Source organism: Equus przewalskii, chromosome 16, assembly GCF_037783145.1.
Source record: "Equus przewalskii isolate Varuska chromosome 16, EquPr2, whole genome shotgun sequence".
Classification (NCBI taxonomy): domain Eukaryota; kingdom Metazoa; phylum Chordata; class Mammalia; order Perissodactyla; family Equidae; genus Equus; species Equus przewalskii.
The window spans coordinates 12,567,328-12,580,704 of record NC_091846.1 but is presented as its reverse complement, the minus strand read 5'-3'; the positions used below and the strand labels follow the sequence as shown (position 1 = coordinate 12,580,704).

The 13,377-nt window shown below is 39.9% G+C and overlaps 2 protein-coding genes across 7 annotated transcripts in view; one reads left to right on the top strand and one right to left on the bottom strand.

Annotated features, from left to right (window-relative positions):
- Nucleotides 1-13,377, bottom strand: part of RFC3 (replication factor C subunit 3) — a 186,262-nt gene that overhangs the window by 139,854 nt on the left and 33,031 nt on the right. The gene's annotated exons all lie outside the window — the stretch shown is intronic.
- The window catches only part of STARD13 (StAR related lipid transfer domain containing 13), a 487,031-nt gene continuing 478,074 nt past the window's right edge, over nt 4,421-13,377 (top strand). For 2 of the 4 annotated variants that reach the window (XM_070577983.1, XM_070577978.1), the window contains exon 1: nt 4,421-4,634. The gene's annotated coding sequence lies outside the window, so the exon portion shown is untranslated. The remainder of the gene's footprint in view (nt 4,635-13,377) is intronic. The other 2 variants (XM_070577991.1, XM_070577988.1) reach the window with 1 other exon arrangement.

The window sequence follows — 13,377 nt, the reverse complement described above, 5'->3', positions numbered from 1 at the left end:
CTGAAAGGGTTTATCACCACTAAACCAGCCTTACAAGAAATGTTAAAGGGAGTTGCTTAAGTTGGAATGAAAGGACACTAATTAGTAACGTGAAAACATGTGAAAATATACAACATACTAGTACAGATAAACATGTATGTTAGGCCACAAAACAAGCCTTAATAAACTTAAGAAGATTGAAATCATATCAAACATTTTTTTCTAATCACAATGGTATAACACTAGAAATCAATTACAAGAAGAAAACTGGAAAATTCACAAATACATGGAGACTAAACAATAGGCTCCTGAACAACCAATAGTCAGTCAAAGAAAAAATCAAAAAAGAAGTAAAAAAATATTGAGAGCCTGGCCTGGTGGTGTAGTAGTTAAGTTTGTGCACTCCGCTTCAGCAGCCTGGGGTTTGCAGGTTTGGATCCCGGGTGCAGACCTACATACTGCTCAGAAAGCCATGCTGTGGTGGCATCCCACATACAAAATAGAGGAAAATTGGCATAGATGTTAGCTCAGCAACAATCTTCTTCAAGCAAAAAGAGGAAGACTGGCAATAGACATTGGCTCAGGGTCAAATTAGAAGAAAGGACAGTATCTTCAATAAATGCTGTTGGAAAAACTGGCTGGCTACATGCTAAAGAATGAAAGTAGACACCCATCTTACACGATACACAATAGTCAACTCAAGATGGATTAAAGACTTGAACGTAAGACTTAAAACCATTAAACTCCTAAAAGAAAACATAGGAGGTAAGCTCCTTGACATGGGTCTTGGCAACGAGTTTTTGGATTTTACACCAAAATCAAAAACAACAAAAGCAAAAATAAACAAGTGGAACTACATCAAACTAAAAAGTTTCCGCACAGCAAAGGAAACCATCAATAAAATGAAAAGGTAGCATATGGAATGGCAGGAAATATTTGCAAGCCTCATATCTGATAAGGGGTTAATAAATACAAGGAACTCATACAACTCAACAGCAAAAACAAATTTAAAAAAAGAGAAAATTACCCAATTGAAAAATGGGCAAAGAACCTGAATAGATTTTCTCCAAAGAAGACATGCAAATGGCCAACAGGTACCTGAAAAGGTACTCAACATCACTAATCATCAGGGAAGCGCAAATCGAAACCACAGTGAGGTATCACCTCACACCTGTTAGGATGTGTGTTATCAAAAAAGATAAGCAATAACAAGTTATCTTTGCCCAGTAACTGCAGCTTAGGTGATACCACAGGGAGCAGGAGAATCACCTAGTTGGGCCCAGTCAATTTACAGAACCATGGAGATAATAAAACAGATGTTTGAAGCTCCTATGTTTTGGGGTGGTTTTCTATGTAGCCACAAACAACAGAAATAACTGCCTACATTGTTTTCCCTTCATTCTTTTATTTCTTTGTATTTATCAGTTTCTCAAATAGTCACAGAATCTTGCAGTCAAAATAAATTTAATTCAGTTGAAATCTTGTTTAATTTATTTTTATTTTTAAATTTTATTTAAAAATTTATAGTGGAGACTCTCTCTGGTTAGTTCCAAAGCTATGTGTAAAAGGATGATTTCTATTCACTCTACTCCTTGGGCCCCTGGACCCTGCGGGCAGCATGTGCTGCTGCTGTCACTGGTTACCATGTAAGCGCTCAGAGCTGAGCGAATTACCTTCATGCCTTCTGTTGCATCTGCGAGAGCAATGTGAGATTTGAAGGCAGTCAACTGACATTAATTCTCAGCTGTACGCTTATTATCAACGACAACTTTCCCAAAGATGGTCATAGGAAACATAAATAAGATGCTCAGAAAGCTTGGATTATGGAAGGGCAGTAAATATTGTCATGAGAAATGTTATATTGAACAAATGCAAACCAAAAATCCACAATAGCATGAAATTGAAAAAATATTGACTATACCTTTGAGAAAACATAATCCTCATAAAAAAAATACCTCTAAACCTAACTTTTTCCCGAAGACTTGCCTTATCACTTTAATTCCATTGCATTTATAATGCACATGTTACTCCTTCTAGTTATTAGCTTTCTGTCTATTTACTAATTCATTTAACCAATATTTGCTAAGTTCTAGAAACTTATATACCAAGCATGGGCTATGTTAAGTTCTAGAAATAAAGAAATGACAGTGAGAGGGGAGACAGATCCCTACGTCAACCAATTTATAGTTTAATGAAGAAAACAGACAAGTAGACAAAAAATTCATATTCAATGTAAGTACTGTACTAAGGCAGAGCAAAATAAAGGATCCTCTCTACGAAAGGCAGCCTGAGTGGTTAAGGAAATTCCCTGGAATGCAATGATTTAGATCAGAGCTGAGTCTTGAAAGACTGGAAGCCTTGCCTATGCATCTCGGTCCACAGTCTCCTTGCCAGGATTCATCAGCCAGTGCAAACATTTATAGAGCATGTTTGCAGGGCTCTGGCTTGGGTCCTTGGTGAGTCAGTACTCTTCTCCCTCAAGAAGGATGAGTCCCCACGCACAAAGTGGGATTCTCCACCCAGTCAGAGCTCATCTAGTGGCTCAGGAGGAATTGCACTGGTCAGACGGCTCAGACCACGAAGACTGGGGATTCTAATTTCAGTTTTGCATATTGAGGAAGAAGAAAATTAGTCAACTTCATTTTGCAAGCATCTATACCTCATTCCACCCCAACATCTCTCTTTTATTCAGCAAGTCAGTAAACCTTTTCTTCCCCTCAATTGCTGAATTTAGCTACTTATCATAAGGCCTATTAGATTTTCGCTTTTACTTTTGATATTTCAGCCTTGAGGTAAGGCTGGTGGCACCGCATTCGGTTGGTTTTTATGTTACTGGAACAATATTTTCTTTTCTTCCCTGTGTGGGCTCTCTTGTGTTTTTTCTTTCATGAGATTTTTAGAATGCTTATGATTCCATGGGTTCCACATGAGCCATTTCCAAGGAAAATGGGCCACATGAGGTCATGGATCACATGGTCACCACCATGACGTAAGGGAGTGAGGGTCCCCAGTTTCACCACAAAAGTATTAGGCTGCCTCTTTTTTAAGTCCTATCTTGACTGCTAAGCATCTTGAAAGATAGTTTCTTTTAGAGACTAATCTCCCTGGATTTTCCAGCAGAATAAGAGTCAAGATCATCTAATCTATAAATGACAAACTGGTGGCCTGCAGGGAAAATTTGACCAGACTGACAGATTTTGTTTGGCATTCATGGTATTTTTAAACATTTTAATTAAGTTGCCCACAAATCAAACTTAGATGATTTCACATAAAAATCTGAATTTCCAGCTTGTTTTAAAAAACTGGAAGATTTGGCGTAATTCAGCCCACACTCCAATTAGGATCAGTTCTTGCAGGAGTAATAGCTACCTCTGAAACAGAGATGCGTGTTCTCCATCTCACCTTAACCACCACCCCACCCCAAGCTCCCCTCAGTGAATTGCACTCCGAGCCTTTGCAGGCATCTTCCATTCCTGAACTAGTCCAACTCCTCCACTTTACAGAAAAAGAAATTGAGAACCAGAGAGACCTCAAGATTTTCCTGGGCTTAGAGTTGGTGATACAACCAGAACCAGAACTTGAACATGAGTCTCCGCTCCACTTTCTACTTCAAGATGCTGTCTTTCCTATTTACATCCATGACCGACTGCTCACCATGATTAACCGCTTCAGGCCAGTGTCCTAGCCAAGACTGCAGAAGGACTGGACAACCCCAAACTCTAAGCGACAAGGAATCATGGCTCGAATCCTAACATTTGGATTTTGAAGAGGTTTGATTATTTTGACTTATTTTTTTTCACCCAACACCTATTTTCTTTTCTGCGGCACATTGTATCAGGTGGATACAAAAGTAACAGGCAAATGTTTTTCTGGTCATTGTACGTCTGTGTCCATAAGAGGAAGTGTTGTTCCTGCTGACAAGGATTTCTAGTTAGCTTGATGGGGATAGTCCATTTGAAATATTATGCCACTGTCCCAGATTCATTTTATAACACAGATGCGGTAGATTTTCATTTTACCCTTGGGCCTGGTGCGACTTAGTCAGCAAACATTATTGTACACTCTTAATCATGAGCTTCTTTCCAAAAACATCCTGTTGGTTCTTATGGAGTTGACGCTTTTCTGAGTGTGAAATGGTGCTTTCCCCACAGAGCTCCTTCACATCAGCCAGGAGCCTAACAGAATCCAAAAGCTAAGACTTCCCTCTTTCTGAACATATTGGTGGGTTGTTATTAGTCTTGCTGGTTCCCCAGGAAGCTCATGAACAGAAAGTCCTGCCTCTGTACTTTTTAATGAATGAGAGGCCCATCCCAACAAAAGCATGAAAACTTCAGATTGGCTAGTGTCTTTTTATAGCCCTTTTCTTTCCCAAGAGATGCCCGGGACCTCACAATGAGGTGCTTTGTAAGCCTCACACCAAGGTTGCTTTGGCACCTCCGTCACACAGAGCATGTGCAGACTGTGACAGGCTTCCAGGGAAGCCACTTCCCACATGTGCTTCTCTGGTTCCCTCATTGGTGTTCGGGCAGAGGAGGCTGGTTCCTCCCGGTGAGCTGGGTGCTATGACAGATTAGACTTCCACGCACGAAAATACACCCTGCACATTTGATGTACTGCTTTAAACTTAAAGACCTCTTGAGAGCCGAAATTGTAAGGTAAGCAGTGTTCAGCCACAATTCTTGAACTTTGAAACTGTGAATGTAATTTGAGGACGTTCCTTGAAACTCTTTGCTGTTTAATGTGAAACTTTAACGTGCTGCCTCTCCTGCTGTCTTTAAGAGTAACAGCTTGCTGTCAAGGATGCACACACAGCTCTGATTTAGAAAGATCAAAAAAGCCACTGGTTAAAAAATAAAAATTCTTCCATGATGAAATAGTCACATAGATTTGTTGTACTTTTAAACTTTTGTGGATGTGTCTCGATGGGCTGGGTTTTCTCTCTGCTCTCAGTCAGTGTAATCAGTATCCTTTAAAACGGGATCAAATTATCTTTGCCACTTGAAAATGGGTCTGTGTGCAGCAGTAATCTCATAGAGAGAAAACCCCAGGGGAATTGCAACCCAACGTCAGTCCAGGTCTGTGGGTCTGTCTCTAAGTGTTGCCTGATGCTTGCTTAGGTACAGAGGGGGATTACTGAAATCCCACAGCTACGACTGTGTTGGCACTGCCCTGCACGACGTGGAAACTCTGTGGCGGTCAGGTGGCGCTGTGTGCAGGCCAGTTCCTTGTGATTGCGGCAATTAAGTTGAAAAGCTGGAAGTTATTACAGTGAAGACTAAGAGCCAGAGGTTCGTCAGACGTAAAATGATGTAGACCCAGTTCAACAGTATACAAGGCAATTCCTAGTCTAACGTTGTTAACGAAGTCCACTCTTTCTGCAGAAATTTACAGGAGCTTTTAATGTTTTTGTTCAAGTTTGACCAGACTCCAAGGGTGGGATACCGATGTTTTTAGCTCCCTACATGATCTATTTCTAAGAGGGCATCACTGTAAAATATTTCTCTGCTGTAGGGGAAAATAAGATGTTGAATCTTCTCCCTGTGCTGTGGAGACCATAAAAGAGAAGACCTCCACTAATTCACGCTGCTTCTTTTCACTTAAGTCTTTGCCCAGCTGTTTCTACTCTCCTACTGTGCCTTTGTCACTTCCCCAGGGACTAAGTTAATTGTGGGTATCTCAAACATCCCCTGAGACCTGCAAACCCCTCTCTGTGCCCTTTTCACTGACAACGCCAAGGTCCATCCACCAGAAGCAAGCAGATTCTTGATCATCATTGTCTTTCTCACCCTGGAGAGTGGTTTATATTCCTGTGTCAGCTCCCAGTGCACATTCCTGTGACACAGGTTTCCTCCAGTTTATAGGCTGAGAAGGTGGACCCCAGAGGGGCTAGGGCCCCCCACCTAAAGTCTGAAGGGGCAGCCGTGGTGGGACCTGGCCTCGATGCCATCTCCCCTCCCCCAGGCTTCCTCCTTTCCAAGACTAGTCTGCCTCACCTGGCACCAGGTGTTCCCATGAGCCTACCCTTTGAACCACATTACCTATTAGCTGCGCACAGTTTGGGTGAGGTACTCATTCACCCTAAGGATTAGAATGTCGAAGCCACCTTTGGCCTGGAGGGAAGGAAATTTCCCCACCAGGAAGGCAATAAAGAATGTGGGGTCTCTGGAACAGAGAGTGGCTACCTGAGAAGGGTTTTTCTCCTCCTCTTCTTCCTCTGTTTCTTGCTAGTTGCAGCACACACTTTTGAAACAGCTCAAGCAAAAAGGTGAAGGTTCCTAAGGAAGTGAGGAGGAGGCCGTTTACTTTGCACAGGCAGGATACCCAGGATGCTAGGCTCGGAAGGATAAGCAGCGGCCTGGATCAGCACTCCAGTGTGCCACTACCTTGCGAAGAGAGTTATTTTTAACCTGATGATATTTCTGCACATCTGCAATCCAAATCCCCTGTATGTGAGAATAAATATTTAGGCAACGTGTTAGCTTCGGTAACCAGACACGACATCAGAGCCATTCTCAGGAATTCTTTTTCTTGTTCTAATAACATTAAAAGAAAAAAAAAGAGGGGGAAGGAGAGAGGAGACAAAAGTGAAATATACTGCCTATGTCTGTTTATGAAAACTGCCTAATCATGGACCAGAAAAAACTTTGCAAGATTTCTCTACTTCTTCTATCAAAGAGACGTCTCCTCCACTGAAAGATTCAGGTTCCTGCCTTTTTCCTCGTCGACAGCCTCGGGGCTTTTCCTCGTAGCTGCACTCAGACTCTGATTCCTCAGCCTGGGAAGGCTTGGGGGGCAGTGCCCAAAACGTAAACAAAGGCACTGGAATTATCAGCAGGAGGGATAAGAATCCTCCACATTTTAACAACCAAACCCCGACAAAATCACCACCGCTACAGAACTCACATATAAAGAATGTCTGGCTTGTCTCTAGAGATAATAGTTTCCTTTATTTTTGTTATTTTCACTTTTTATTGAATGACTCAATGGCCAAAGGATAGCTGAAATTTACTACTACGATATCATGTGGCATTTGAAGAATGTTCCTTCAGTCACTCTGCAAGTTTTCACCGAGATTACACGGGCATGCCAGTCTTTGAGAACAAACACTGAGAGATGGGATTAGACTGTTTTATTTTAAACAAATCCAAGAAAGGTGAGGACTATGACTTAAAGTTAATAATCCTGACTGGATCCTTTCACAGACAAGATGGAATATAAGTTAAGTGTTTTGTCTTATATAATGTGGTATATTATGCAAAATCATACAAAGTGTAACCTGTCACCTATATGTCTAACAGCAGTGCCTAGAGGGCTCAGGAAGAGGTGGCTGACAGTTCATAGGAGGTTTTGATGACTCCTATACCCCTTCCCTCTCAGAGAGCCGTAAATACAGACAAGGAGGGTATATAAGACCAGGGCCAAGCAGCAATCACGGCCCCTGGAACCACACTGAGTTTTAAAATAATACTGATAACAGTAAGGTGAGTTGAGGGAAAAATAGCATTAGGAAACCTATAGGGTGGGAGAAACTTAAATGTATGCTGTATTCTTTTTTTTTCCCCCTGCTTTTTTTTTTTCTCCCCAAATGCCCCCAGTATATAGTTGTATATTTTAGTTGTGGGTCCATCTAGCTGTGGCATGTGGGACGCCGCTTCAGCATGGCCTAGTGAGCAATGCCATGTCCATACCCAGGATCCAAACCCTGGGCCGCGGAAGCAGAGCGCGAGAACGTAACCATTCGGCCACGGGGCTGGCCCCTATGCTGTATTCTTGAATCGATTCTGTAGAGATGCCAGAATGTGGAGAAGGTGAGCAATTTCCTTGAGTATCGGTCAGTGTAAAATACTTAATAAAGTGCTTGGACGGCATTGTAGCCAAGTTTGTCAGCATTTCTATTCAAGTAGAAGATAATTCCCCATTCGTGTCTTTGGACAGCTTCAAAAGAAACTTAGTCATACTGCTAAATTTTCTCAAACTGGCAAGATTCCAAAATGGATTATTAAAGGATGGTTTATAAACCATCCAAAAGAGTTGCCAGTGGATCCGTAGAATCCAGCATGGATTCACCCAAAAGGACATCATCAGGATAGTCACATTTTTTTTCCCTCTAATATATTACTCACCTGGTAGATGGATAGCATGTAATTTAGCCAAAAGTAATTTGGTCAAAAGCAAATTGGTCAACACAATAAATAAGTTGAAAATGAATATCTTTCATCATTATATGTCCACATATGGATGATAAAACATTGGACAGCTTTACGACACTATAAAGTGTCTGTAAGCATTATTTTACAGTTTTCACAATTTTTATTTTTATCATTATGTATAAGAGTTCATCTTCAAACAATCGCTCTGTCTACTCTGTGAAAAGTTTGAACAATTAAGGAATTGCTTAGGGAACAAGCTAAGGATCCAACAAAAGGAGCTAATTCTTTGAAACTAGTAGAGAAATTGAACAATTGACTACAATTATGATTTATATATTATTTTACACTTTTAAAACTACACATGCTCATTATGGGAAAATTATAAAAACAAACAAGAAAAAATTTGTTAAACATAATTGCGTTCAAATAGTGTCAACTAGTGATTGCACACTAGTTTATGATAGCCTTCCATATGAATTTCCTATGACTACATACGATATTTTAATTACCATATGGGATTTGGAACCTAGCATATTTTTGAAACAATCCAACAATTGTTACACATTTTCATTCTCCTAATTAACTGCTGAATAGTTAGATTGTTTTAATTATTCTACATTATAAGCAATACTTGATAGGCATAACTGGCTGGAAATGAATTAGAAATTTTAAAAATCAAGCTATTGAGAAAAACAAAATATGGACAAAAATATATAAGGAGCAAAATAAGTTGCAACTCTGTCCAGCAGTATACAAAAATGGCCAACTTTGAAAAAACACTGACTGATAGTATTCCCTTTTAACTAGATCAGTGTTCTGATGAAATTGTCTTCTTGACCAAATTGCTTTTTGTCAAATTGCTTTCTAGCCAAATTAAATCTGGCCATATTAGTGGGAAACAATAGTTCAAGGAAATGCAATAGACAAAATACACATGAACTTCAGTGGGGCATTGTGTAATTCCTTCATGATATCATTGGACACAAGATTAAGAAATATGAGCTGAGCTAATGCAATTAAGCAGATTAATAACTGGTTGAATGAACACACTTAGACAGTGCTTCTTAGCAACCTAGCGGGGGCAGTCTGGTGGCTTATAACAAAACTTTGTTCTTGGTCCTACCCTAATAAATATTTTTACCAGTGTCTTGGATAAAGGTATGTTTAACAAATTTGTGGATGTAAAGCCAAAAAGAGTAATACGTTAGTGTGTTGACATCATCGAAATCCAAACAGATCATAACAAGTTGGAATAATGATCTGAATCTACCCAGACCTATATAATAGTCATAAATATAAGATTATTTACTTTGGTCCATAAGCGTAAATGCACAAGTACTTGTTCGAAGAACTTGTACTTAAGAAATAAGACTTTAGGATTTGAGTTATAGTAAACTCCATATGGTGTAGACAAAGAAAGTAATGTGACCCTTGGTTACATTGTTAGAAGCATAGAGGAGGAGTCTGAATGGCATATGCTATATGCCAAGCCCTGTGTTAGCTACAGTACAAGTACAAGCCTGGAGTCATAGTCCCATCTCCCGTGTGATTTCCATTGCTTGTGGGTACACATACCATCCTCGAACGACCCTTGAACCCTCCAGCCCAAATTATTGGCCAATCCACACAATGACTTCAAGACTTCCGCTTCAAAAGATCCTTTGATTTCAATGTTACTGAGGCGTTTGTGGGTGAATATGGAGAGAAGGATAGTAGTTAGCCCAGCAGGACAGGAGAAATCTTCAAGTCTCTATAAGATTAATAATTAGATTTTGTAACAAACTGTGGTTGGACAGTCACAGTCCTGCAGGGAGAGGGTCATATCAGAAAATACTCTTCATATCATGACAGCTAATGAGCATGGGCAAGATTCCAGATGGAGGGGAACAAGCTGTAGAAATCTAGAAGGACTATCTGAGTTCCAGGTGATGATCGGCAACATACCAGCTAAACCCAGGCATGAGAGGCTTGAGAAAGCATGAATACACTCTGAAATGGTTCAAAGACTCGGGAGAGGATGGAAGCCATCAATGGGCTGGCCTCTTCTGCCTGTTCCACTGCTAGGACTCTATTTGTCTGCTTGCAAGAGGTTTCTGCAATCCTTTTGATTTGTTTCTGCGAGGGTCCCCTTCCCGTGTCTGTGCTCATTTTCACCTGTCTGCATCTGCTGATTCTTGGCTCAAAGCTGAGTCTTTAGTCCTAGTCTGCAAGTGACTCTTAGCAGACTGTGATTTCCATTGCTCTTAATCCAGCGTCACTGGAAAGAAGGCAATACATTTTGTGGTTCAGAGCACAGGTTTAGGTTTATATCCAGGCCCTGCCTCTTGCCAGCTTTGGGAAATGCACTTCAGTTTTCTCAGTCTGTCTCCTCATAGGTAAAAATAGAGATCATAATAGTATCAACCTGTTAAAGTTGTCATGAGAATTAAATAAAGTAACGCATGGTAAGCCACTTAGCATGGCGAATGGAACATTCAATAAAATTTTTAATTGCTATTGTTGTTGCTTTTAATTATCCTCTATACCAACCCAGTATACCCCCTGAGGCTGAGCAAATACTGACGGAAAGCAGCACAGTGGCCTTCATGGCTAGAAGCAGTTAGCAGGACTAGCCACTGTCACTGTAATACAAGGCAGGGCCCAGACAGCTTCGACAAAATAAGGTTCTCAGAAGGAAGATGAAGGACTAGCAACGAGCGTACGTTCCACTCATATCCTCACTCAGAGTGCCAGGAAAGGTCTCTTCCGTCTCCATCTGGAACCTACTACCATGAGCAAAGAGCTAACTTTCTTGATATAAGGGAACCCAATCTTATTCCTGAGAGCTGCTGTCACTACTTTACAGACAGAAATTCTTTTTTTCCTGGAATTTTAAGAGAATGGTAGACTAAGCCACGTGTACCTTGCAACCCAGCTTGAAAAATTATCAACTCATAGCCAGTCTTGTTTAATCTACACTCCCCCACAATACCCACCTCCAATTTTTTTTTTGATGCGAATGCGAGAAATCATCATTTCATCCTTGAATATTTCAGTTTGTATCTCTAATAAAAGACCCAGGACTTGGTTTTAGCAGTTCACTTTTTTTTTCTTTCAGTGTCATTTTTGATGGATATTTGAAACAATTAAATCCAAAGTGTTTCACTGCAATAATTATTCAGCATCCATTGAAAAGGATAATTTTGTAATGGACCACATGAAAAACATCTTTACCAATGAAAGTTATCAGGCTCTTTTCACATTTTTACATCTCTGAAATCAGGATGAATTTTACAATAGATGGCAAGTGATAATTTAATTGACAGTGTTATTTTTCTTCCTTTATACATAATCTAATGGTACATTTCAGTGTCTCAGAAATGAAGAAATGCAATAGTTGGGGAGACAAGTGGACTCATGCACACACAAATACATTTAATGCTATGTGTTTAACTACCTGTCTATACCCTTCCCTATATATGTCTATATGAACAAGAAAATGAAAATAAATTTAAATTAAATTGAGTACGTAAATTCTTAGAGGGCAAAGTAGATATTTCTGAACACCGTAGGATACAACCTGGAAAGTCTGGAAAAGAGATAAAAACTACACAAGCATTTTATCCCAACAGGTACAGTAGCATAGCTAATACGGAGTATGAAGCTTGAAATTCTCAAGATGAAGTCTCTCATTTAATGATGTTTCAAAAGTCAAAATTCTCTTTTATCATCACTATTATCCTCACCCATCACTAGATCTTTCAGAATTTTTTTAAATGAGGTTAACAGAAATAGCACTGTGTGGTGAATGTGACAAGACAGGAAAGCGGTGGTGTGGTGGCCCCAAGGGGCTGGGAAAACACATAATTTAGTCAGGTGTAGAACAGCTGGTGCATTTATGTGACTGCACTGTTTCTGTATTAGCTAGTTTGACAGGCAAACACGTCTTCTGTACATTTTTAGAGTTTACGGTAAAGAAGAATTTATTTTTTTTAATATAGTAACATTGGATTATAACATTATGTAGTTTTCAGATGTACATCATAATATATTTCAAATTCTGTGTAGATTACATCATGTTCACCACCCAAAAACCAATCACAGTCCAACACCACACATGTGAGCCCTATCACCCCCTTTACCCTTCCCCTTCCTTCCCCTCTGGTAACCACCAATCCAGTCTCTGTTGCTATGTGTTTGCCCATCGTTGTTTTTATCTTCTACTTATGAGTGAGATCATGCGGTATTTGACTTTCTCCCTCTGACTAATTTCACTTAGCATAGTACCCTCAAGGTACGTCCATGTTGTCACAAATGGCTGTATTTCATCATTTCTTATGGCTGAGTAGTATTCCATTATGTATATATATCACATCTTGGTAAAGAAGGATTTTAAAAGTCTGATGTGATAGGAGATCACAGGATCTAGGACTGGCTGTGTGATTTGGGGCAATCAGCTGAGGATCCTCTGAACCTGTTTTTATATACTAAAAAATAGTGGACCAAAGACCTTACTCATACATTAGCATGAAACCTTTATGAGGTCAGGGACTTTTGACTCTTGTTCACTGCTGTGTCTCCAGTACCTACAGCGATGTCTGACACACAGTAGGCGCTCAATAGATGCTGAATGGATGGATGGATTTTAGTTCCCAAACTCAAGGAGAAACACTGTGGAGGAGAGAATTTACTTCTAGTAACCTCATCTAGTCCAAGAATGTTCACTAAACGCTGTGTAAACTGAACAGATAATGTTTCCCATATATATGGCTTACTACTTTTCAAATATACATAGGTTCTTTTGTGATTAATAAAAATTTTAAACCATGTAATTAATAATAGGTAGCAGTTGTGAAATTCTTTGACAATATGAGCAAACATTATATACCACTTAGTTTGACAGATACTTTAAGCACTTTAAATATATTAGCTGATTTACTCTTCACGACACCCTAATCAGGTAGATACTTTAATTATCCCTATTTTGCATATGTGGACACTGAGGTAAACAGGTGAAGTGACGGAGCAGGCATTCAAATCCAAGCACCCTGGAGACAGAGTCCCTGCTCTTAAGCACAGCGCTCTGTTAATATTGCCAAGAGTCTTCTTTCTAGCTTAGCGTCGTAACTCCTAGACTAAAATAACATCTAAGATCGTGTTCCGACCTACAAATGCTATGATTCTATGTGGTAAGTCGTGGTCCATGTATTAGTAACACTAAAACGGCAGCACAAAGTGCACTTAGAGAAACGTTGGCCATTTCTCCTGA